Raw genomic sequence first — 27,189 nt, 5'->3', positions numbered from 1 at the left:
CCTGATAAATATTGGATGATATTATCACTATCCATTAAATCCTTTGAAACAAGTTGTCTCAATGGTCTGTGAAGACCAAGGTGCTTACTAACACAACCGCCTCAAGTCAAACACACATCAGACAGGAGCTGGATAGACATGAATCCTTGGGGGAAGAAACATAGCTGGATGACTTGCTGGAATTTTATCATAGTTGACAGCTTTTTTATGAGTACTTTCTTTTTTCTCCTCACTCGATTATATCCACACCTCTTTTGATTTTATCACTGGTTTCCTCTTCCGATCAATGCGCATGGCTCATGGTGCTAAGACGGCATAAAAATGATAAACAGATTGGAAACAAACACCAATGGCTGCCTTTAAGCTGCCATTATTTAGCACTGTCCATAATCTCCATATACACTGGTGGAATGGCTCATAGGCTTGTTTCCTTTCTATTGATTTTCATGTAGAAAATGTCTGCAAATAATTTTTTTAAACAAACATTCACAACTTTGTTATCTGTTAGCAAAGCCACAGTATTAATTATAGGGTTAAATGAAAAATAAATAAATATATATATATATGATACTGTATACACATGGCATGGCTGCAATTGAAGTTTTTGATAAAATAAAAAAGAGTGGGTCTGAGAAAAGAGTTCATGCTGTGCAAGTAAAAGGGATATAAAATATATGAGTGTGAAACTGTAATGAAATAAATAAAATGCTCCTCCATAGACTGCTCAGAAAACATACAAAATCCACATAACACAGAATGTTATGGGGGAAAAAAACATCCAGCAGCTCTGAAAAACCGCTTGATTGATGAGACAGAACAAGTAATTTAGAGACTGGTTTAAAAATGGCAAGACTGGTATGTAAAAAAGGTTACTGAAATAAGCACTCTTTACAATCATGGTATGCGGAAAAGCATCTCAGAATGGAAAACAAATCAAACCTTTAGGCGAAGGACCTCATACTACTTCTACTTCTGTCACACAAGAACAAGAATCTGAAAAGCTGAAAACTGGAAGACAAGGTAATTATTTATCAAATTTTTTGGGTTTGTTCTAAATGATGTCTCTAAGTCTCTGAGTTTATCATTGATAGAGTCAGATTCCTGTTCTTAGCTGACAGGAGTAGAAATCAGTGTGGTCTTTTGTCATCTTCTGTCTTACTGTTTGATATTTTGTACATGTTGAGATGCATTTCTGCTCACCAAGGTTGTAAAGAGTGACTATGTAATTTGTTTTTCTTTATTGAAAATGCACATTTTCTCAAAGACCATATCAGTTTTCACTCCTGTTAACCAAGAACAGGAATCTAAGGGTTAAACAGATGTACAGGATTTGATTTGTGTTTTACTCATCTCATGTTTCCACTAGTGAAACAAACACCCTCCCTCAACATACACACAAAACAATCCATGTATATAGAAAAATACAGAAATCACAAAGGCTATAAATTATTTATAATCAAAGAGCTGTTGAATTTTCTAATCTGATTGGACACAAGCTCAGACAATAGTGCATGCAGTTATTCCATTCACAGGGATCTGTATGTGGATCTCAGTCTAATATTCAATAAAATAAATAAATGTAAAGTTTATTTATAAAGCACCTTTTTATAATGATCTGTTAACAAAGTGCTTTACAATAAAAGCACTGATAAAAAAATAACACAAAAACTAAAAGCATTCACAACCATGTATTGTATCAGACAAGAAACATAAAAGAAAATAATTGGACCCAACACTTTTTAGCCAAAAAGCCAAAGAAAAAAAAAAAGCCAAAGAAAAAAAGTGTGTTCCTAACAAAGATTTAAAAGTAGCCAGATTTGAGGCTGACCTTACACCAACCAGGCATAACATTATGACCTAAGATTATGTCAGGCGAAGTGAATAACATTGATTATCTCTTCATAATGGCACCTGTTATTGGGTGGGATATATTTATTAGAGAGCAATTGAAAATTTGGCAATCAAAATTGACGTGTTAGAAGCAGGAATAATGGGCGTAAATTTTGAGCTAGTTTGACAAATTGTGACATCTAGACTTCTGGGTCAAAGCATCTCCAAAACTGCAGCGCTTGTGTGATGTACCTGGTCTGCAGTGATCAATATCTATCAAAAAGTCCAAGAACGAAACAGCGGTGAACCGGCGACAGGGTCATAGGCGGCCGAGGCTCATTGATGCATGTGGGGAGCGAAGGCTGGTCCCTGTGGTCCGATTGAACAGATGAGCTCCTGTAGCTCAAACTGCTCAAGAAGTTCATGCTGTAATGCTCGATGGGTCACAATTGTTTTGGCGTCAAAAGGGGGGAGCAACACAATATTAGGCAGCTGGTCATATTATGCCTGGTCTTTGTATATTAAACGGCTAATTGTACCACAGCTTAGGAGCTGACACAGCAAAAGTTTGATCACCTCTGTTTTTGTACTTAGCCTTTGGTACACGTGAAATACGCTGATGGGAGGATCTTCGGGAGCATGATGAGGAATGGAGCTGTAATAAGTCAACAAAGTATTTGGAAGTTTAATTATTTTAATCCTTATACACAAACAACTTTAAAATTAATTCTGAAACAAACTGGATGCAGGTGCAGCGAAGGGAAAACAGGGTTTATATATTCTAGCCTACTTGTATTAGTGAACAGATGATCAGCAGCATTTTGTACCAATTGAAACCTGTTCAGGGATTATTGTGGAAGACCAATGTACAATGCATTACAGCAGTCTAACCTGAAACTAATAAATGGATGCGTAGCCTTTTTGAAGATCTGAAAAGGATAGAAAAGGCTTCACTGGAATGTAATCACAGTTGAAATAATAATGTTTTTCATGACTGAGTTTATCTGTGTCTAAAGTAAGGTTGCTATAACATATTACTCCCAAATTCCTTCACAGAGCTTCATGGAGGGAGCCAAGGATCGAAGGTAAGTGCCAATAGAGCTAGTGACAACAGGAGAGCTGCATGAAATCACTTGGGTTTTACTTTTGTTTATTCAATAGATTTGTAAACAAATTATTGAGATTTTTGTTGTCGATGGATCACTTACATTAGTACTTATAATGGTCAGATACTTACATTTTACTTCCACTTATTAATAAATAAATACATTAAAACATTTTAGACAAGAGTATGTGTGCATGGCAGCGTAATGAAGTGCTAACAGAGTCGTTTGATGCAGCTCTGTTTCCCAAAGATTTATTTTCAGTAAATGAGACAATTTAAAGGTAATTTGGAGCAAAGTGTCAAGTGGAAAGCTCACTCTTGTAATGAATGGTACTTATCAGTGGCGGGCAGAAGCACTGACCTACATTTACAACATAAATTCTAATATTTGTTCTATGAAATTTTATACATTTATTTCCAACAGTTTATTCTCTTCATTTCATAGCGTTTCTTTTGGCTGCACAGCTTCCAGTACGTGCATGCGAATGTTAATTTTTTTGTCTAATCAGATTTTAGCCTCTTTGTGCTGCCATGTCAATCTAATCGCCCAGGGCCTGTACTGCTGGCCTTTTTTTTACTTTAGTCTCTATTAGCGATTTCAAGAGGGAAACTGTTACAGCCAAGTTTGATTTGCCAGAATACATGTGTAGAGCTCTGCACACATTAATACATCTGAGTTAGACTTTTTTTATGCCTACAGAGGAAACCGAAGCTAGCTAGCTTGTCTCATCCCGGGAAAGGGTTTGTTCGCCACTTCTAGACCAGTGAATAAGAGCAGCACCATTGGCCTACCGCCTCTGAGGAGTGGTGCAAATTATGTGTATGCATCTCTGGTGAGTAGGTTGGATTTTATTTACATTTTTCATGTTTTTGTCATGTTATTAGACAAATATTGATTCCAGATAATGTAACCCACTGAAGGCCCAGGTACCAAATGCATGACCTGCCACTGGTATTTATATATTAGACTAATAACGGCTTAACAAAAGAAATCGAAGGAAAAGCTGCAAGCTCCCCAGAAGTGGAAAAGGAATTGCTTGTCTTTTTTTCCTCTGGTGGTCAGATGATAAACACACAAACAAGGTTTGAGCTGGACAAAGATTGAGTGTTTTGGATGTTTAGCTTGTTAGATTCCCCTTTGAAAAACAAACTTTTATCAAGAAGAATTGCTTTGCGATTTTAATACTGTCCAAATCCAAATGATAAATCATTTAAACTGTTAAAACATAATGGAGAAAAAAAATTATTTCTGTTCCTTCTTTATAGTGCCTCTCTGGTTCTGCTCTACTTGGCACAGAAGGATGATGTGTCATGGCACTTGAGCATAGAGACACGTCATATTATGCAAATCGGTCAAGCAATGTTGTGCAATAAATGTGTCATAGATATCCAACAGGGTCCTTGTTTGATCGCGTGTTCGGGTTGCTGTCTGTGTGAAGTTCTCCTCTCATGCTGTGCAGGTTTAATCCTTTTTCTCTGGTGTTTGAATGTGCTAAATATGTAAAGCAACCTTTTTGTGCCATTGACATTATTGATCTATTTGTATGTAATACGAAGAGATGTGGGGACCATTTTAATAAAGTGCAAAAACGACACTGTAACCTTAGCATGAACATAATGAAAATGAACAATAACAACAACCATGAATGGCAAATGTGAGACTTTGAGGGCTGGTGAAATGTATATACACCATATGGACCATTTGTCCTCATTTGTATTTCTAATAACCTCTACCCTTCTGGGTAGATGTTCCACTTAAGTTTGTAGTGTGCTTGTGGAGATTTGTGCTCTTTTCTAAAACAAGAACTTTAGTAAAGTCAGGGTGAGGAGGCCTGAAGTGCAGTCAGCATTCCAAATAATGCCAAAGATGTTCTGTAGAGATGAGGTCGAAAGCAGGTTACTGAAGATCTTTTGAACCCATGTTAAACATATCCTCATGGAGCTGACTTTGTGCACAGGCGCAAGTAATAATTTATTTTTATTTTTAATTGTAAAAAAAAAATTTTTTTTGGTGATTTCATTGCATTTCTATTTCATTCTTATTTTCCTAGTTTTTTAAATTATTTTTACTCTTTATTCTTATACCTATTAAAATCGAAAGTATATCCTTTCTATTTTATGTCACGGACGAGACGCTAAAAGCATTTTTCTGCATGATGCATTGACCTTCAAAAACTTCTATGAGTCAAATGAATCCCATGTAGCAGCCACCATAGACATTACTGTACTGCTCTATTACTGTTAGAATGTGGTGGTGATTTGGGGAGGTTAAGGGCCTGTATGCTGTGTCTGGATGTTCAATTGTGGTAATTAAGCAACAAGCATGCATGCATGCAAAGCCCAAAAAGCCCAGAAGTGACCTACTTCATTAGCAAAAAAACAACCCAAAACAAAAATTGACTTATTATAGTCTTGCCTGCCTGTACATTACTGCGTGGTCAATCCTTGCTGTGCTGTTAGTCACACTGCGGAATCTCAACCTTCTCCAGCTCTCTATTAGTGTCATCTGGGGACAAACTGGAGAAGCTGACTATAGCCTAATGAGGACTTCAGTTGTGCATAAGTCATTTCTCTCTCTCTCTCTCTCTCTCTCTCTCTCTCTCTCTCTCTCTCTCTCTCTCTCTCTCTCTTTCACTTTATACTTGCAAAATTGTTTCCTTATTTAATTTCACATTGTGCAATTTGACCCATAACAAAGTAACATGCAGAGTGGCACGTCTTTACCATGTTAGCATGGCAAAATTTAATGAATACACACACGCGCACACACACACAGACACACATGCAGTGGTATCAAAAAGGTTCCAGACTAGTTTAGTAACACACCAACAGATCACAGTCACAGGGAGCACTGGAGCTTCGAAAAGAAGACTTCCAAGACACATTCCAAAAGTGGCAGGAATATTGTGTAAACATAGATACGTAAATAAAGGTATATACAGTACTTTCTTTTAAACAGAGCTAGTCTCGAAATAATCCCTTGTGTACATATATATATATATGCTACGCTAGTTCACTTGCCATTTCATTCTCTGTTTTCATAGCTGTGGATTATCCCTTACATATTAAAGCTTTGAGGTTATGCTCTGTGTCCATTTATACCGTAGCACTGTTAAAATCACTAATCTTATTATAAGGTATTGATTCATTTTCTAGAACAGCAGCTCTGCAAATAGTTATAATTCCAAAACAAAGTTGATAAGAATAAACTGATTCTAGGTTATCGTTTCTATCGTAACCACTCCCATACAGAATACAATGGCATACATTCCACATGCACAACTTTTTTTATATGTTGATTTATAGAAGGTGTTTCTAGTGTCAGTCATTTGTTGGCAACAGAGGCAAAGATCAAAGCTTTACTTTTCAGACACAAGAGTCAGTTTTCAGGACTGAACGTTTTCTGGTTGCTGAGTAAACTGACAGCCTGCACTTTTATCTTATTAGCATCAAGAGAGTAAAAACAGAGGCTGACAAGGGAATGACTTTATTTATACCTTCAATAACACAAGTGACAACAGGGATTACCCTTTCCTAATGGATAAATGGATACACATTATATTGTTGGATAATAAATAAGAATACAGCAGATATGGGCAGTTGCTGTGGTATAAAATGAATAAACAACTTGTTCTTATGAGGTTTGCAGTAATTGAAATGAAGAACTCCGAATACTACATCACTGATCATTTGTTCTAGTCTCAGGCCTGGTTTTGTACTTAGATTTCTCAGTGTTTTAAGCACATAGACACACAGTCATACACACTGCTTTGCATTTCTCTCTCTCTCTCTCTCTCTCTCTCTCTCTCTCTCTCTTGGCTTCAATCTCTTTGTATTTTCCATCTTTGCTTCTCACTGCCACAGAGAACACTCATAAGTAAAACTACCCACAGGTGTGTGATCCATACCACTCATTTCCTCCAGCTCCCTCTTTGACCACACCCTCTCTGCAACAAATTTAGACTGTGGTGGAAGAAGTAAACAAACCATGTACTCGAGTAAAAGTGAGATCCGCTCTGTAAAATATGACTCCGCTAAAAGTAAAAGTGCTCCCTGAATATTCTGCTTGCTGTTGAACCGATGCTGAACTGTATGTTTGTGCTACCACCAAAATAGATACCACATATTAAATCTTTATAAATAATGCTAGATGATATTGGCAAAATCTGTTTGAATGCTGAGTAAAGTTGCTCTAAGCAAAATATATCAAAGATGCTTTGACATACTTCCCCCTCTAAAACTTTTCAAGTCTTTTTTTTGCTTACCCTGATTGGTAGATTGCTGTGTGTTTTACCAGTTAAGTTTTTATCCACTCATAAATTAAAAGAAAAGACTGATTTTGGAAAATGTAGTTGAGTAAAAAGCACAATATTTGACTGTAAAATTTAGTGAAATTAAAGTCTCCCCAAATGAAAATACTCCTGTAAAGGACATGCGCTTGAAAAGGCTACATAAGTAGAGTAACCAATTACTTTGTTACTGTCCATCACTGTAATTAGACAGTGTGCTATTAAATAGAGAATAGTTAGATGCTCTGTTCTATACGTTTCATGGTTTATTAAATACCACATACATTTTGTTACTGTTTCCATGGATTTCTATTCAGAACCCACAATTTACCCACAAAATACTAAAAGTTTGGTGGTGTTTTTTTGGAAAGCTACAACAACCTTACATCGTTGCATTGCTTGTGATTAGTGTTAGTATTTTTTTTAATTACTGTTTGAGATAACGAGACCATAAGAGTCAAACATTTTCATCCATAAATACAAATACATATACATTTTGGCAGGAAATGCAACCACTTCCCTCATTACAGAAAGATAACAGTTAAAGTAAAGGTTAACTGATGAATTTTTTTTGTGTGTATGTGTGTGTGTATATATGCAAGCCTTTGTGTAGGAGGCTTGTGTGGTGTTGCAGGGCTGACCTGTACTACACTAATTGGTGAATATGAACTGCAGAAGTTTGTATGCCCTACAGATACACACAACATCAGTGGGAGAAAATAACATTTCATACCACAAGCCCACAAAATTTAACAATTAGCTGGACTGGTTATCCTTTAAAACCTAAATTTTCATTGAAAATATAAAGATCTCAAACATACCCCAAAGTCTTTGTGTTTTTGAGACACATACATGTTCCTTTTGTTGGCATACGGACAGTTAGTTTCTTTAAACATTCAGCTGAAATACTTTGCCATGCCTCTGTAGAACTTGCTGAAGATGATCTTGACTAGTTGGAGATTTCTTTCTGACCTTGTGATCCAGTTCATCCAGAGCAGTTCAATATGATTTATTTGCAGTAACTGGGTAGGATATTCCATGATAGCTAACACTCCAGCAGAAGATTTACTCTTTAAATAACACTTACAGAGCTTGGACATATGCTTCAAGTCATTGTCTTGTTGTATGGTGAAGTCGGTTAATTGCTCTCATCTGTCCAATTCTTGTGTGTTTTTTCCTTTTCTCTAGTTTGCCACATATAAAAAAAAGGCACATGGATGTGTCTCAAAAAAACATACAAATAGTTTTCACAAAGATGATTTTGACAGGCATCAGAGTTTTAATCTACTAGTGCTCAAAAAACTGAACTCTCACCTTCCAGCCAATCAGAATTAACCATTCAGACAAACTATTGTATAAATACATTAATGGAAGGAGTCTCTGGGTTTTAGCACGTTATAATGGACAGTCTGAGTCTTTTATGCTTTTCGGGTTTCTATGTATCATGACATGATGCATTTTCCTTTTTGTCTTATTACCATCTAGATAGAGAAACAACAAAGATTTTATATGCCATCTTGCATATAAAGGACACAGAAAAATCTAATTATTGGCAAATTGTGTTGTTGTTGTTGTTGTTAGAGGAATAAAACCTTCCAGGACAGCCCCGTTATGTGGTTTCTCTTACATAATCTTGCTTAATTTTCTATTGTGTCTTTCTAATTCTCGCTATTATCAAGAGACCTTACTCCCCCTTCCCCCTGTTCTACAATACATGTCCCCCCCCAAAAAATATTTTTGTCTCTGATTTCATTTAAAACCTTTACCTTAATATCTTCCGGCTCACCTCCTCTTCACTTATTGGTCTCACTGGGATCCCTGAGGTTTGATGCTGCGTTTACCCCAAACGCTCATGCTGTTTTATTTGACATACAAAACTCTCCATGGCTCTCTAGAGTCTCTTTGCCTTTGTGCCTCTGCAGTCTGGTGGCAAGAAAGGCAATATTAATATAATAATAGTATACTATAATGAGCTGGATCCACCTTGTTTCTGCAGTAACTGAGACTTTTAGTGTTCAAGCGAAAGTCTGGAATCGTCCTAGTGGTCTAAGAAAAAACTCTGAGGGTAAAGTCTGTATGTTTCACATACAAAATATTTACAAATGCTTAAAGACACCTAAACGTAAGATTCATTTGTGTATTTTGAAAATCACAATCCACATTTAGTCTGCAGTTGCTGTTATAAAAACCTCCACTCTTTTGGAAAATGCTTATGGAGATTTGTGCTCCTTCAGCCACACAGGATGCCTGGGGTGCAGTCAGCATTTCAATTCATCCCAAAGTTATACAAAAGGTTGAAGTCCGAGCTCTGTAGTAAGCCACTCAAGATCTTCCACTCCAACCTATGTAAACAATATCTTCATGGAGCTGGCTTTGTGCACAGGGGTTTGTCATGCTGGCACAAGTTTGTGTCTCCTAGTTCAAGAGAAGAGAACATCCAAAGTCATTTTATACAGATGTGTTTCTCCAAATTTGAAGGAAAACCAAATTTAGCTTGAAAAGTCCAGTCTCCCAGTATTAATCCAGTTTATATCTCATTTACATCTGAATCATCTTTATTCTGGGATATTAGTCTTTAAACATGGCAACTGTATGTGTAAGCTTTTTTTTTTATGTAAACAAAGATTTTTGTTATAAAAAGTTCACTGCACATCGTGCTACATGTGGTGGCATGTGTGTCCAGTAAATTTACATTTCAATTCCCATTCATCTAAACGTTTAATGAATACGTTGCTCCTAGTCCCATGCAAGGGCTTCCAGAGGATTTTAACTTATTCAGGTTTACAATAATCTTGAGTGTCTCTTAAGTACAATTACAGAACATTATTATTACATTATTTTTTTTTTTTTTATTATTTTAACAAATTTAACCTCAGTCAAGAAAAGAAGAAACTGGCAGAGAATTTCTTAATTGCATATACTGTATGATTAAAAGTATAAAAAATGTAGAATGTAAAAGTGAGACCCTCAGTGTGGGAAGGAGTGTGGGGGAAAATTATATTTGGTTCGGCAAGCCCCTCTGTAAATACTCCATGAATGGCTGTATAACGTTCAGCCACTCCTGAGAGATCCATGAAGTTACTGAGCAACTAAAGAACTTTAAAGATGGATTTAGATAGTAACTTTAAATAGTATTTATGATTACTGCTATGATAGAACTGTTATAAATGGATAACTATACAGTATGTATGTAGATGAGGATGGGTTCCCTATATAGACAAAATGGGTTCCCATACTCCTTAACTCACAACTCCTTGTTGTGCTAGTTACTAAGAAATCATAACTAGTTACAGTTACTAGTTACTTAATTTAAAAAGTAACTCAATTACTTACACCAAAAAGTAATGCATTACTGTTAAAAGTACTGTTCCCATCAATGCCCTTTTATGCGTTATGGTCTATACAAACACAAAACTGACTTAAACACAAAGTAATTTTTAAACATTATTTTAGTAAAGTCAGAGCAGCACAAACTGAATATATCACAAGGATTTCTGAAATAAATAACAAAACAAGCTGAATAATATATTCAAAATCAAAAACTAAAGTGGCTTATGCATCATAAAAGCTGTTGTGTTGAGCTCTTAAAAATGTTCCTTTCACAGCTTAAGTATGAAAACGATCAACAATGTAGAACAGAACACCGGGTTAGCTTCTAGCTTCGTCGAGGCATGGAGTTTCTGGAGGAGCTTCGACAGATTGGAGTTGCTGTTTATCGCAGTAGATACGACCGTCGAACCAGAAAGACACAACTTACATTTGACTAAAAAGTTTTTGTCTTTACGCTCAACTAAAGTGAAATAATGAGCATATTTCCACTTTGAGAAACTCGTCTTGCTCTCGCTTTGACTCGCCATTACTGCCACACAGACCTGAATAAACGGAAACACGCCCACAGTGCGTCTTCTTCGTGTTTACAGTGGTTCATCCACCAATCCTACAATGCGTCTTCTTCCTGTTTACAGTGGTTCATCCACCAATCCTACAATGCGTCGCTGCTGTAAACAGGTTAGACTGTAGGCTACACTTCAGCCGAAATTAATTCATTTAAAAATGTAACGGGTAACGCACCATACGGTAACGGTAACGAAGTTACTTTATTTAAAAAGTAATGCGTTACAGTATTAGTTACTGTCAAAAGTAACTGCGTTACAGTAACTTACTAGTAACGCGTTATTGCCCAACACTGCTCCTTAAGCTTTTTTTTTTTATTTATGTAAGTAATAATTAAACTGAACCCTAATTCATATCTTATTTATAAACCTTTTACATTAAACATTCACTTCTGTAATATTTTACAAATTTATTTCATGTTAATGTGATCAGTTGTTAAGGCTCTGAGTAATTAATGTGAAGCTTGGGGGTTCAAGCTCTGGTATTGCCAAGCTGCCACTTTTAGAGGCCTTGAGCAAGGCCCTTAACTCATAGTGCTCTAGGAGGGCTGTATTATGGCTGACCCCAGCACCTTAACATCACCTGGATATGCAGATTTCCCTGTGCTGTAAAGTACATGTGACGAGTATAAAGTACCTTTCTTTCTTTTATTTTCAGCAGGTCTAAACACTTTGTAAAGACCGTATTGTCTGGAATGCAGGACCAGTGTGATGAATTTTAAATTAATAATATGTCTGACATCACAATGTTTTCTTTAGTCTACAGGCTCTCCTACAGCAGAGAATATCCAAATTCTAAATGAGTGTGACTTGAAACACAGAAGCTACATGGGATGTTAATAGCAAAGGCTGATTATACGATTTAATTCAGTTACTCAGTGTTGATGCAGTAAAGGCCTTGTTTTTTTTTAGCTCAGATATGTTTTTAGCTATTGGACCAATCTAAGTGGAGTGCTTTTTTTTATGGTGGTAGACCTCATCTGTAATGCAGGGGGTACACATAGGCACACATTAGAAACAGTAATAGGGTCTGTTTAACAGAATATTTTGCATTATGTGCTGCAACAGTCAACATTAGTTTAAGGCTGTTAATCTCACCAGGGAACTTTTTTTTAGAGACACACAGAAATGAAATAAGTCAAATGATAATGTGACCTAACAAAAATGTGTTGTATTTAGGGGATTTAGTGTTGTTTTTAGATTATTTTTAAATGACTACCTGATATGATAAGTGTCTTGAATATGGTCAGAAACTACATTTCCCATTAGCCACTGCACCTCATGGGACCTTGTCACATGTTTGCACACCTAAATCACATTCACACTAATTAGCATAGCAATTAACACTTGTATTAAGTCTCACCATTTGTTGCACCTCTCTTTTCTTGTTTGGATTTTGTTCATGATAGTTGTACCTTTTGTTGTTTCATTGCTTGGTGTTTGATGTCATGTTTATTGTGTGTTTGTTTTCATGTGCACTTTATTGTTGTCGTTGCATCTGCTTATAATCAATATAACCAGTGGTGGTTCTAGCTTGGATGTTGCTCTGGGCAAACCACAACATGATGTTTTTTTTCTTTCTGAATTAGGCTCCTAATGGCTTGGACCTCTTTGTGGCATCCACAATTTTAATTTGGATTCTGCTATCCTTACTGGCGTGATGTCACTCTAGATCTTGTAAATTCTCCCACTGGAAACCCTGAAGGCTTATGTGACGTCAACCAACCCTCGCCCTTCCTTGTGTATAAGTGAGGATACAATTTCTGTGCAATGGGCGGACTCTCTGTATATATGCGCACACACATAATGTAATTATAAAATCGTCTAAAATGTGAATCAGGTCGTAAACGGACAACAGGTCAGGATTCAAAAAGTAAAAAATTTTGTATAAAAACAGGTCAGAATGGTTCAGGGCACACTATCAACCAAGTGTATGCTTTGCAAAGTTCTAAATGGAATGAAGTCTCTTTATACTGTATGATTTTGTATGTTTGGGATCAGATTGTTACCGCACACCTCAACAAATGGAACTGTAATGAATGAACATTTGGTGCCACCCAGATGAGAATAAGGTTCCCTTTTAAATCTGGTTCCTCTCAAGGTTTTCTTCCTCAAGGCATCTCCGAAAGTGTTTCCTTGCCACAGTCGCTGCTGGCCTACTCATTATGGACAAACATTTATAATGAATAAAGTTATTGGAAATAAACTTAAACCTTCTTAATACAACCTTATAAACACGTTATCTCTGTAAAGCTGCTTTTGTTAAAAGCGTTATACTAATTAAAAGGAACTTTGAGTGTACTGCATGGCAGCTATGTTTAAAAGTTTGGCCACAGTATTTGTTGGGAAATGAAGTCAGAATTTTACTTGAAACTGACACAGCTGTCTGACCATTTATTGTACTAACATTTTTGATGGACCTCCAATGTTTGATTGTTGTGACTTATTTGTGTGCACATTGCTACCTTGAGTTTTTTTGCTCATGATTCATTCTAGATGCCAGATGAACTGCTCAGGTTATTCAGAGGTCCTCAGTCGATTATATAATATCGAATTTACTGCCAGAATATCTTGAAGTCTTTATTGTGAAGTCAGGGGGCACACTTCATACCTCTGTGTTGGTTGGATATCATTTTAATGCTTTAATTGGATTGTAATCTTGAACTGGCTAATTTATCTGCAACGATTTAGAAGTGAGTTTGTCAGGTTGTAGAAATAATAGAACTTTTTGTATATTGATCTTGTATTAAGATTCAGCACTGAAATTACCTGGAAAATAGTTTTTGGTGTTTCAGTTTGAATAGTTTTCCTTATAGCAGACTCTCTGTAACCTGGAATGTCATACTGCCTTCTAACAGGGCATCAATCTTGGTGGTCTTGTATTTTACTTGCTTGCCAGAACACAGATTGCAGAACGTTCACGTGACTTTGTTAAGGTGCAAATCATGACAAGAGGTGCACAATTCTTTACATTATATAAGGCCCAGCGTGTATAAAAACAATGTGCTTATGTGCATCTTTCATGGGTTCATGCTGTGTAACGGCAAAGGCCTAGTTGTTGCATTTACATATATCTTTTCTTCACATATAGTGTTCACAAGCTGAGTTCATAGAAGATACAGTGCTCCTTGAGCAGATAGGGTTAAGGGTCCAGCTTAAAACCCTAACAATGGCAGGTTGGTAGTGCAGGGGCTTTATGGAAATCAGGATATAGATTTAGATCCCTGATAAGTATTTCAGATGTTATTAGTGGTGGGTCAGCAAGGCCTTCTCTGCTGGCCTAAACACTATCAGAGGCACTGTACTACATTTACAACCTAAAACCTAACATTTGTTTCATTAAATTGTATTAATTTATTCCTAACAGTTTATTCTTTTCATTTCGTAGCGTTTCTCTTGGCTGCACTGCTTCCAGTACGTGTATTTGGATGTAAGATTTTTTTTTTCCTAACCAGATTTCAGCCTCTATGTGCTGCCATGTCAATCTAATCTGCCCAGGGCCTTTAAAGTCTGTAGTGATGGCCTTTTACCTTAGTCTCTATAAGAAATAAATATGTTTCTTTAACTAAGAATATCGTCAGCATTTTTTCATCATCTTTTTGGTTGGTCAGAGGGAAACTGTTACAGCCAAGTTCGACTAGCAAAACACGTCTGTAGCACTTTGCACGCATTTATACATCTAAATTAGACTTTTTTACACCCACAATGGCTGCCGGAGTAAGAGAAATTGATTTAGTCTCAGACACTCTTAAAAATCAATTTTTAAGGCGGACAGTTTTTAAAGATACAATAATTCAGACATGCCGTGTAATCCATTACATGCTGTGTGTGTGTGTGTGTGTGTGTGTGTGTGTGTGTGTGTGTGTAATTTTAACAGTTAGCATCCCAAACAGTAAGTGGTAACAGCAACAAGTAAAGTTTAAACAAACATGTACTCAATTCCTATCATATTTCGAATTAACCCCAGGCCAGTTAAAGGCCAAAAATATTCAGGTCTAGATTAAAATTATTTGGGGCTCGAGCCCTAGTGACACCAACGCCTCAATTTTAATGCTTAATGATTATTGGTAATTTTCCAGAACAGCTTGCATTTAGTACAGTGGGAGCAAAAAGACTATAAGAGATTGACACATTAATTCAGAGCCAGTTCGACTAAGAGCAAGAATCAAATGTACACTCAACAAAACCCAGCAGCATTTAGTCTTACATAATATTGTGCATGTGCTTGTCCAGCATACACTCTTGTAATGAGTCAGTAAGTCAATCCTCTCGTGCACTATATATATATATATATATATATATATATATATATATATATATATATATATATATATATATATATATATATATAATGTGTGTGTGTGTGTGTATATATATATATATATATATATATATATATATATATATATATATATATATATATATGTGTATATATATATATATATATATATATATATATATATATATATATATATATATATATATGTGTATATATTATATATATGTGTATGTATGTATGTATGTATGTAATCTGGTTGTTTAGAAGCAGATGAAAAATAATGAAGATTTGAGATGAGTCAACAGGAAAGTCTAGGACTGATGATCCATGCAATGTTTCAGCATGACAATGCTCCTGTACACAAAGCCAGATCCATGGGTGGGATGGGAAGATATTAATTGGCCTGATATAGAGCTCTGACCTCAACCCTACTGAACACCTTTGGTCAGGTGACCCGTTTTACTGTCCGGTGTCCACAAACTTTTGCCCATATAGTGCATAGTGTCTTTTTATAATTTTATAACAAGGAGCTTATGGATACAGTATTTTTTTTCTTGCTTGTGATGGCTTGTGGTTTGCAATTGGTAAATGGAGGCAGTTTTTTGGACAAGAAAACTTAGCTTTTATTATTTATTAACATGAAACCCAATACAGCCTCTATCATTAGTGGATAATTATGACTTTTATAGCTGCATTGAAATGGCCTGGGTGAGTTTTTCCTTTTTTTTTCTTATCTTTTTTTTTTTTGTAGATAAAGAGTACAGTAAGACACTGATCAATTTCTTTTATTTGCAATTAGCAAGCTACATCTCCAGTTAACTTTTTTTTTCCCTTTTGCAACCACAAATCTGAAGTTTGACATAACAATAATAACAATAATAACAATAATAATAATAATAATAATAATAATAAGGCTGAAAATGTGTTATTTCAAAGAAACATAACAGGCTGTAACACTGAGCTTGCTTTAAAGATTCTTGGCCAGTTAATTGATTTTTCTATAAACAGCTGGGAAGAAAAGCAGTTTCCTTACTCAAACTGAGGTCCAGTCATTCATTTGGTTATGTGATCAATGATGGCATGAAGTTTGTATCTTTATGTAGATTAATTTTTTTTTAATATACTATCATTTTTTTTTTAATTCCCATTGTGCCACGTGCACATTTAGATAGCACATTAAGCATGTTGGCACATTTATTAATCTAAGAGCGGTAATTGGATAATTAGACAGTAAAGCAGTGTGTATGTGTGTGTGTGTGTGTGTGTGTGTGTGTGTGTGTGTGTGTGTGTGTGTGTACACATGGAGTCTAGCAGTGGTGGACAGTAATAAGGTAAATGTAATTAATTACTGTACTTAAGTAGCTTTTCTGTTTATCTGTACTTTACTGCATTATTTTTTTTATGAGTGGACAAAAACTTATGATAATTGATATCAATAATATAGTAAATAAATAGATAATCAGTGTTTTAATTATTATCATTATATTAATAGATTGTTGCACTGAGAGTGACAGTCTTTTTTTACATAAACTGAGTTAATTCAGTAGGAGTCTTGTGAAGAAAATGATAATAAAATATTATAGTTGTAATAAATCATAGTACTTTGGATACTTAAGTACATTTGAAGGCAAATACTCTTGCACTTTTACTCAAGTGAAAGTTTAAAGGAAGCACTTTTACATTTACTGGAGTCATATTTTACAGAGTGGATCCCCACTTTTACTCAAGTACATGGTTTGTGTACTTTGTCCACCACTGGAGTCTAGTTGTGGATATTGGCAAAGTCAGGTTCCTTATGTACACCCTTATACATTTTATAAGGTATTTCAGAAATCAGAGGACAGAAATGGACAAATACATGCAGGCAAGGGTAGAATGAGTCACAAATGACTCTTTCATTTAATGTGACGCAGAAGAACGAGTCGCCTCAAAGAGTGATTAGTTCGTTTTTTAATGGACGCACATGAGCAAAGCATCGAAAACTCTCCGTAGGTTCTGTACAGGAAACAAAATTAAGTAGTTCATCAAAAAAAGATTTTAAAAAAGTTTTTATAACATTTTGATAAATAAGATTCAAAGAACCAAGTCACTAAAATGATCTGACGTTATTCCGTGCATTACACAGGAAACAGAATTGAGTAGGTAATCTCATAAATCCTCTGGTCCGAGTCGTTTGTCCTTTTGTCACATGATTAAAGGAACGATATGAACTAAATGGGAAAAAAAAAACTGATTTTGATGAACGAAATTCAAAAACCAAAGACACTAAAATGATCTGATCTTCCCTTCACTAATTGATTTGTGCTTTTTGAACATCCCAGTCCTTATGCAGAGCACTTACAATTTTCTCATTCATACAACTGAGCAATTCATGGTTAATTAGGCAAAGTAGTAAAGCAATCTTTTAAAAAGGTATCTTTATTTAATTAATACAATTAGAGTTTAATGTCAAACAGTCAGAGCCATTAGTATATAATGGCCAACTATAATGGAGAGGATGATGATGGCACCTCTGTTGCAGAATAAATAACGGTGGATAAAGCTGGTGAGCAAAATGTAATGGGTAACTGTTATTGTCACTTAAAATATAATGGAGTAAAAAGTACATCGGAATATTAAATCATAAATGTAGTCGAGTAGAGAGAAAGTCGGCTATATCTTTGATACTCTAGAAAATATCCAAAAAATTACTTAAATACAGCAACGTATATATTTACTTTACATGACTGATCAATACATGACTCCATAGCATGAAGCAATCGTAGCTGCATTTTATTGTATTCATTATGTATATTTTTAAAGTATCACTGTTGGTTTGCTGACTGGGGCTGAATGTATGTACAGTAAAGACCTAATAAAAATACAATGTTGTGTTTATAGGTCAGGTAACTGATAAATGCTGTATAAATGTTTGTCTCATCAAATACATTTAGAATCTATGTCCTAAATAAATTCATCCTGTGTACTATAATTGATTTGCAAGAAAAACCTCCACTAGGGGGCAAAAAGAGCAATAAATTCAGCTATTGTTAGAATGTACTTATATTTGTTCAAGTGAATCAAATTCTTTTCAAAAGAAAAAAAAATAGAACAGCAGTAGAGATAGTTATGTAATTCAGTTCATTTTTATTTGTATCGCACTTTTAACAATAGACAATGTTTTAAAGCAGCTTTACAGAGATAAAGCAGTAAAAATAATAATAATAATAATAATAATATTTCCTATCATTTTAGTTTGTTCCAATTATTTGTGACTGTGGCAAGAAAAACTCCCGGTGATGGCATAAACAAGAAACCATAAGAGGATCCATCCTCATCTGGGTGGAGCTGAAAGTCCATTATATGTAACCACAATCTTTTTTAGTTTTACACGTTGACCACATTTCAGAGGAGTGGTCAGGAACACACCTGGTATATGGAAAATTATGACCTGTCAACTTCTGTTCTCCCCCAAACCCAAGATCCATTGTGTTTGAAACATGTACTGTTGGACCGGATTTATAAAAATCCCATAATCCAACTCACTGTTGCCTGCAAGAACATGGGTTCTCTTGAGATTTCTTGCTTCTTCTCTCTCACTAGCCAGTCACCTCCTGCTTCCTCATTAGGGATCTAGATTTCCATCTGAATTTCACCAAAGCTGATTTGTCTTGAAAAAGGTATTTTACTAAAAAAAAAAAAAAAAAAAAGGTTTATGTAATCCAGATTAATGACCTCATTCATTTTCCTTAAGCACTAGCAATTGGGCCTAAATTTTATTAAAAATATATATATTGTTTATTTATCATCAGCAATATTAGAATTATTATATGTATTATTTATAAGGTGGTTTACATGCTTAGTGCATTGCAACAGGTTTCCACAATGAGCTGTTCACTGAAGAATGATATTTTATTCATTTATTTATTTATTTATTTATTTGCCATGTAGAACATAGATGTTTGGTTCCAGCTTGCTAATTTATGTCAATCCTTTGGGCTTCTTTCTTTAGCAGTAATACCTAATTACTTAAAGTGTAAAAGTTGCCATGGATACACACTAACAGTCTTCAGGTGTTTTATTCAAAGCCTTGTGTAGGTTGCATTGGGGAAGAAAAAAAACATCTTGAGAGCATTTTTTTATTTATTTATAATCTTTTTTTTTTTTTTAAACAAACAGTATAAGTCACTTAAGTAAATGTTCGTGTTTTTAATTATGTGAGAGGATTTTTGAGAGTGCAGGTTCTTTTGAAATCCAAAATCAATCGAGGCATTTAAGACCCTGGTTGTTTGTATGTGGGTGGTGTAAAGGTTGAAAGTGAGCAGCAAGTGGGTGAAAGGTTTAATCCTGATTTATGCAGCTGAGGTACTCAGGAGGTATTGAAAAAAAGAAGACTTTCAGTTGATTTCAGGTGCGTTTGTTTATTTTGGGTTTTTAGGATTGATCAGGTGAGTATGTTTAGTTTTGCAACCCAATTGACATGCATTGAACTGGTTTGTACTCAATTATCACATTTAAATGGATTGAATTTTGAACAATTTTCAACACAATTTTTTTATTCTTCAGATACAACTAAAGCTACAGCCCTTAATCTCTGATTTACCCCCTCCCAGTTTCATCGAGCTGTAAAATGACTCTGGATTTAGAAGACCCCAGGAGCAAGTTATACATTTAACTTTTCAATTCAGTTCAATAACATTTTTTTGTATAGCTGTTTTAACAATAGACATTGTCCCAAAGCAGCTTTACAGAGACAAATAGGTTTATCCATAATGATTGAGCCAGTGCCAACAATAGCAAGGAAACCCTCCTTGAGATGGTACGAGGAAGAAACCCTGATCAGAACCAGACTCAGATAGGAACCTTTTCTTATGTGTCATTAGGGTTCTTGAAGCAAAAAAATCTGGATAATCTACAGGCACAGTAAAATTTGTGAGATTATATTTCATTCATCGCTCAACATGTTTTTGGAAAGAAAGAAGGACAATAATGTTGACTTTGATTTGACAATTAAGTAAAGTCCTTTATTTTCTTGGCTAACTAGCTTAGCATATGCTGTTGCATTAGGTTTGATAGCATGACCAAGCGAAACATCATAAATTAGCACAGCAAACAAGTGAATGCTATGATGCTATGCTATCAGGTTTATCAGGTTCATTATGAAATGCATTATTGAAGCATTTCATAATGAGATCTCACCCAAACTCACATAAAGCTCCACAACTACACTGCTTTACATGTATAGGACAGAAAAAGCTGTATAATGTTATTACCAAAGCTTAATCAACCTGTCCCATGTCAACCATAGATCCCATTGCAACTAAACTATTGAAAGAAGTGTTACATACAGCTGGTGAGCCTCTTCTGAATACTATTAACTACTCATTATCATTAGGTAATGTTCCTAACCTCCTTAAGTTAGCAATTATTAAGCCCCTCATTAAGAAACATAATTTGGTTCCAAACACGCTATCGAATTACAGACCCATTTCAAATCTCCCATTTATGTCTAAGATTTTAGAAAATATTGTCTCTGTTCCTACTTACAAGAGAACAATATCTTTAAAGAGTTTTAGTCAGGTTTTAGGCCACTGCTCTAGTTAAAATCACTAATGAGCTGTTTTTAGCGTCAGATCAAGGCTACATCTCTCTGTTAGTTTTACTCGATCTTAGTGCTGCATTCCACAATATAGATAATGATCTCCTAGATTGCTTACAAAATTACATCGGCATTCAGGGACAGGCATTAAGCTCGTTTAAATCCTACCTGTCTGATCGTTACCATTTTGTAGACTTAAATGAAGAGCTATCTAGGTTATTGCAAGTAAATTATGGCATGCCACAAGGTTCAGTTCTAGGACCCCTGCTTTTCACAATATATATGCTTCCATTAGAAAATATTATTAGAAAACATGGGATTAGCGATCACTGTTACGCTGATGATACAAAGCTACATATCTCATCAAAACCAGACGATACAGCTCAAGTGGCTCGGATTACTGAGTGTTAAACAATTAGGAGACTGGATGACTCATAACTCATAACGGAGATTTTGCTTATCGGCCCAAAAACCAGAATACAGAAGCTCCAGCATTTCAACCTGCATTTAGACGGATGTTCTGTAACTACTAGTTCAACAGTAAAAGACCTGGGAGTTATTTTAGACAGCAACTTGTCTTTTAAAAATCATATTAACCAAGTTACAAAAACAGCCTTCTTCCACCTTAGAAATATTGCTAAGCTAAGAAACATGTTATCTATATCTGATGCAGAGAAGCTCGTCCATGCATTCATGACCTCCAGACTGGACTATTGTAATGTAATACTAGGTGGATGTCCTGCATCATTAATAAACAAGCTTCAGTTAGTCAAGAATGCAGCAGCCAGAGTTCTCACAAGGTCAAGAAAATATGACCATATAACCCCAATCTTATCATCCCTACACTGGCTACCTGTTAAGTTTCGAATCGACTACAAACTACTGCTGCTTACCTACAAAACACTAAATGGTTTAGCTCTCAATCATCTATCCGGTCTTCTAACACGCTGCAAACCGTCACGCTCCCTGGGATCTTAAAACTCCAGACTTCTAGTAGTTCCTAGAATAGCAAAGTCCACTAAAGGTGGTAAAGCATTCTCACATGTAGCTCCTAAACTTTGGAATAGTGTTCCTGATAGTGTTCGTGGCTCAGACACACTCTCCCAGTTTAAGTGCAGATTAAAAACTTATCTTTTTAGCAAAGCCTACACATAACACACATCACATCATAACTTTGTGCTTCAGTACATCTGATCAAATGCACATTATCAACTTGTGCTATTAATATCATGAACAGCAGCTACGCTAATTCCTCTCCACTGCTTCTCTTTCTCTCCCCATCCTGAGGCATCCTGAGGTTGCTCCAGCCCCAGTCACGTCCCAACCTTATGAAGATTGTGGACCTTTAAAAAAGTAGATGCCGACCCCGCAAACATCCCGAACTATCTAGAGACGTACCAGTGCCAATTGGATTCCACTTTATGTGGAGTTTGGACACTGGACCTCCTTGAGTGTTTTAAGGCTCTGGCATGGAGAAGCTGGTGTTGGATCTGTGATGATCGCAAAGGTTGAGCTATTTTATGATTTGCTCAGTAGCTCCTAGTTTTATAACCACAAATGACTGTAAAAAACTGTAGAAAGAACATTACTCATAAGTTACATTAGTTCTCACTCTGCAGTGTTCTGTATTCTGTAGTTTATGAACAACAATCACTAGTTCTCTCCTGCCTTCTCCTCTTTCCTTTTCGCAGCATTTACCTACCGTTCCGAAATATGTTTATTGATTGAAAAGTTTCTTTACCTACCACTATTGTTACGGTTGACATCCAGACTTCTGTTTAAGTTCAAGTGTGATTTAAATGTATTTGCTGAACATGTATGCCATTTTTCTTTCTGCTCTGTGATAACTATAGTGTGCCAGCGCTGCTGTATCCAACCTACACAGGTGTCAGGAGCACACAGGAGATTATGCTCGGTTAAATCTTAAAAAAAAAAAAAAAAAAAAAAAAAAAAACTTAAATACCACTCTGCACTTGACAGCTCAACTAGCTTTGTCTCTCCTTGTTGCACAATGTCTCCCTTTGTACCCAAACGTCGGCCTATTTGTCTTTTTAAAGGTACATTCACCCACTGCTTTCTTTCCGACTCCTGCATACATTTCACTGTAAATAGAAATAAGTACAGGCTGTTGAATAAGGGAAGGTAGATGAATTGCAGAGCTTTCCATTTTTTCCCCCCAGGTGTCACTGTACTGGTACAATTATTTTAATACGGTTGGGGGTTGTAAGGTAGGCGTGACAATTTTGTGCTGTTCCATGCATTGCTATGGATACGCATGGATGCAGCTGCTGGATATTTTAATATGAAGAATTGGTATTTTCATTCGATGGATCAAAGAAAGAAAGAAAGGACGGACGGATGGACGAGGACCAGAGTGGGATAAGGGCTTTGCTTAAGGACCCAACAATGGCAGTTTGGCTAAACTGGGGTTTAAACCCTCGAACGTTAAGCAAAGTTAAAAACATTTAATATAACTGGTTGTTTGTTGAGCCTGTGCCCATTGTAACTCTTGCTCTTTCACATGTTGTACATTCTGACATGTTTTTTTGCTTACCATGGGTATAAAGACTGGCTATAAGTGTTACCTATAGCCTTCCTGTCCACTTGAACGTGTCGGTCTTGTGAGTCTTCTCTGAACTCTCTTGTTAACTGTCATGCAAAACGAGGATCGGCGCTGCAAGTACAGATGTTTTTAATTACGGTACAAATATCCGAAACAAAGACAAAATAACAGGAAGCATGAACAAGAGGAAACCAAAACCGAAGCACAGACAAGATACAGCGATAACCAAGAACCAGAACGGTAACCATGAAAGTGAGAAAGAGAGTCGGCTGTGATGAGGCTCTATATGTGTCTCTATATACATTTTCCCTTCACTTGAACTAAGACACCTGAACCTGTTCCATGTCATTGCCACTGTGCACAAAACAATGAGTTTGAGTGGAAGATCTTAGGGGCTCTGACCTTAAACCACTTGTACACCTCTGGAATGAATTGAAATGCTGACTGCACCCCAGACCTCCTCACCTCACTTTCATCAGGATATAATTTTATTAACATTTTTGGTGGGTACATTATCTTTTCAGAAGTATGCCATCTTTTATAGCAGCTATTGGGGACTATATGTGGAATAGGATGTTCGAAAATCACATATGAACATATGTTTAGATGTCCACAAATTTTTGTAAATTTACTGTAATTATATTAGGTTGCAGAATTATGATACTGTACATATTTTATACTGTTTGGGTCCAAATCCATATGTGTTTCCACTTAGTTAATCTGGTCTTCATTGTGCATCACTAAACTGTAAGCTAGACTGACACTATTAGTCATGTTCAAAATTCATAAAATAAAAAGTAAAAGTTTGTCATGACAAACATGAAAATTTGCTCGACGAAGGCAGCCTGAAAGCATGAAAAGGTTTTATATGCTTGTGGTTAGTTTGAATAGTCAAAAGACAAAGAAAGACAGACAGTTACTTGTGGAAAGATAGATGGCAGAATGATATAAGTAGAAAGTCAGATGGATTGAAAGAGTAATAAAGGTTGATTGATAGAAAAAAAAATATCAATGGAGCATGTGTGCCACTTTATATTCCCTCAGTGTACGTCTATGGAAGTTTGGAGGATTTTTTTGATCAATTGCTGCAGAAAAACCATTAAACAAAAAAAGACGCTTGGCTGTTCTGAGTTTGGTGAATGAAGGAAAGATTTTCAAACCATCCAAACTATTTAATGGTTTTTAAAAAATGTAATCATGATAAATTCGTACAGTTAGAGCACACTAAAAGACACAATAGGCTAAAGGACTGTGGTAAGTTTTGCAGATGTTGCATTAAAGTTTATGGAGGATTAACCTACAGAATATTCTGGTTGTATTATAATAATAATAATAATAATAATAATAATAATAATAATAATAATAATAATAATAATGACAATAATAATAATAATAATAATGATAACACTAAGATTATGTATAATTATAATCGGCTTGCAGTTACAGAGCATTTCCCATTTCTTTGTTTGTTGTCATAGCCATATGTGTATGGGTTCCCCCCCCCCCCCCCAAATAATATCTCCACACCTTTCTCATCATTGGTCCGTTTTTTCACATGTCTCATTCACAATTGTTTTGTCCTCCTTGTTTGAGTCATGCCTGTGTATATATATATATATATATATATATATATATATATATATATATATATATATATATATATATATACACACACACACACACACACACACACACACACACACACACACACATCTGTGCGTGCATTTGCATAGTAATGCATAGAATTTATATTTGTTTATTGACAAATTTTTTTTTTTCTCTCATTCCTTTTTTTTCTCTCTCTCATTCCTTGTTGTTCCAAAGTAGTTTGCTGTAGTCTACGCTGTTTGCCAATCGCCAAATCTTGGCCCGTTTTTGAGTCTGCCTGCTGTTTTGGATTTGTTTGCCTTATGTTTATTAAAACCTTCTTACTCAGCACTTGCATCCGCCACCATTATCATGTGTACTGTATTCGCAATAGTAAGTAAGTAATAAGTCAAACTGTCCTGTGAATGCATAAAGTGTTGGCACTTTAATTATGACTGGCCTTATTATTATTTTATATATTTATTTGGGAATATGATAACCATTTGAAATGGTTTACTTATTAGACATATTATTTATGATGTATTTTAAACACTAGGGAAGACGAAGAAATGTTTTGCAATTTGCCATTAAAATGATGAATGCGAGTATAATTGCCACTGTTGCCATTAGCTAGAGGAGTTTTTCAACGGCTGTCACCATCTGCTTTCATAGTGCTGCAATGCTGAAATCTACTCATTGTATTCTCACTGGCAAGGTGACATTCTTTTGTTTTTCACTTACACATACCTGGGAAGGCCCACTTCTGGCAAAAAACAAAACAAAAAAAAAACACCACCAGTGGCACACGCACATATTCGCTTGCGCCATTAATTCTTGATTGGCACTTAGCTGTAATAACACGCTGTCAAAATTTGTCAGTATCCCTTTTGTAATACTTCTCTCACTAGCTCTACTTTCACCTTGTCTATCTTCTAAAAAAAAGTTTTTTGTATTCTTTTGTTAAAAAAAAAAAGAATCCCACCACCCCCGATCGTACCGAAGCCTTAGCATGCAAAACCAAGAGAATGAAAGAAAAAAAAGTGAAAACATGTCAACATTGTAATTCTGTCTATCTTATCCTACTTCTAGCTGTCATTATGGCCAATGCATTATCGGAAAGATTAGATGTTAATGCGCTAAAAAAAAATCTTTCACTTAAACTTGATTCTAGCTTTTGCTCTTCTTGTTCCTTTTCCTTCTTTCCATAGGTTTAACCTGCAAATAGGTGGCAAATGGAGTCCTCTCTGCTTCATTACACTAAAAAGGAAAAACATCCTTCCTGCTCCTGCTATTCAAAGTGCTCTGCCAGTGATTAAATATCAAAGAGCTATCAAGAGCTATAAAAAATAACAAATGGTCCAAATGTTTTATTTATTTGAACAGTTTACACCCCCTCTCTCTTTCTTTCTCTCTCCCTCTCTCTTTGTATTTGATGTCTCTATAATAAATATTTCGTATTTCAAAATCTTATACACTTTGTCACCGTGACGAGAAAAATAGTGCATTCCTTATATGACCTTTTATTAAGAACAGCTCAAGGTTTATTTAATCTGGTGGCAGTAGGACAAAGCATAAAATTGCACAGATACAATTCAATAGCTTGGAAAAGTGTGACTGGGGGCATAGTGGTGAGGAACTGGTTTGAGGATTTTAGAAAATGCTGATCTCCAGAGATTTTCACACACAATAGACTATAGAATTGTGCTCAACACAAACAAAAAAAACTAAACATTCTGTAAATGGCAGTAAATGCCAGGAGTGGAAACTGAGCACGGTGAGAGGAGAATGGTCATGAAGCTGACAGGAAGGCAACGGTATTTTAAACAATTACATTTTGACCTGAAAATGTGTTTCAGGATGCACAAGATAAAGATTCAGGATGATGGGTGACAAAAGTAGAAGACTTCCACTCCTGTCATTCAGAATCTGAGGGCACACTGGGCTTCACCCCAAATGGAAGATTTGAAAAAAAGTCCAGGCTTGTGAGTGTGCAGTATATTCATGGGTCAGAGTGTAAGATATTAAGTGGTCTGCTATAGGGCTCTGACCTTATCCGCAGTGAACA

At 35.7% G+C, this 27,189-nt stretch overlaps 1 long non-coding RNA gene across 1 annotated transcript; it reads left to right on the top strand.

Annotated features, from left to right (window-relative positions):
• The first annotated feature begins 753 nt into the window (after positions 1-753).
• Positions 754-27,027, top strand: LOC310721479. The gene is made up of 4 exons (XR_014532062.1): positions 754-1,020; positions 2,425-2,503; positions 2,887-2,915; positions 26,333-27,027. It is a non-coding gene; the product is annotated as an uncharacterized lncRNA (long non-coding RNA).
• The last annotated feature ends 162 nt before the right edge of the window (positions 27,028-27,189 follow it).

The sequence above is a fragment of the Silurus aristotelis genome (assembly GCF_946808225.1).
Source record: "Silurus aristotelis genome assembly, chromosome: 27".
Classification (NCBI taxonomy): domain Eukaryota; kingdom Metazoa; phylum Chordata; class Actinopteri; order Siluriformes; family Siluridae; genus Silurus; species Silurus aristotelis.
This window is presented reverse-complemented; position numbering and strand designations above follow the sequence as displayed.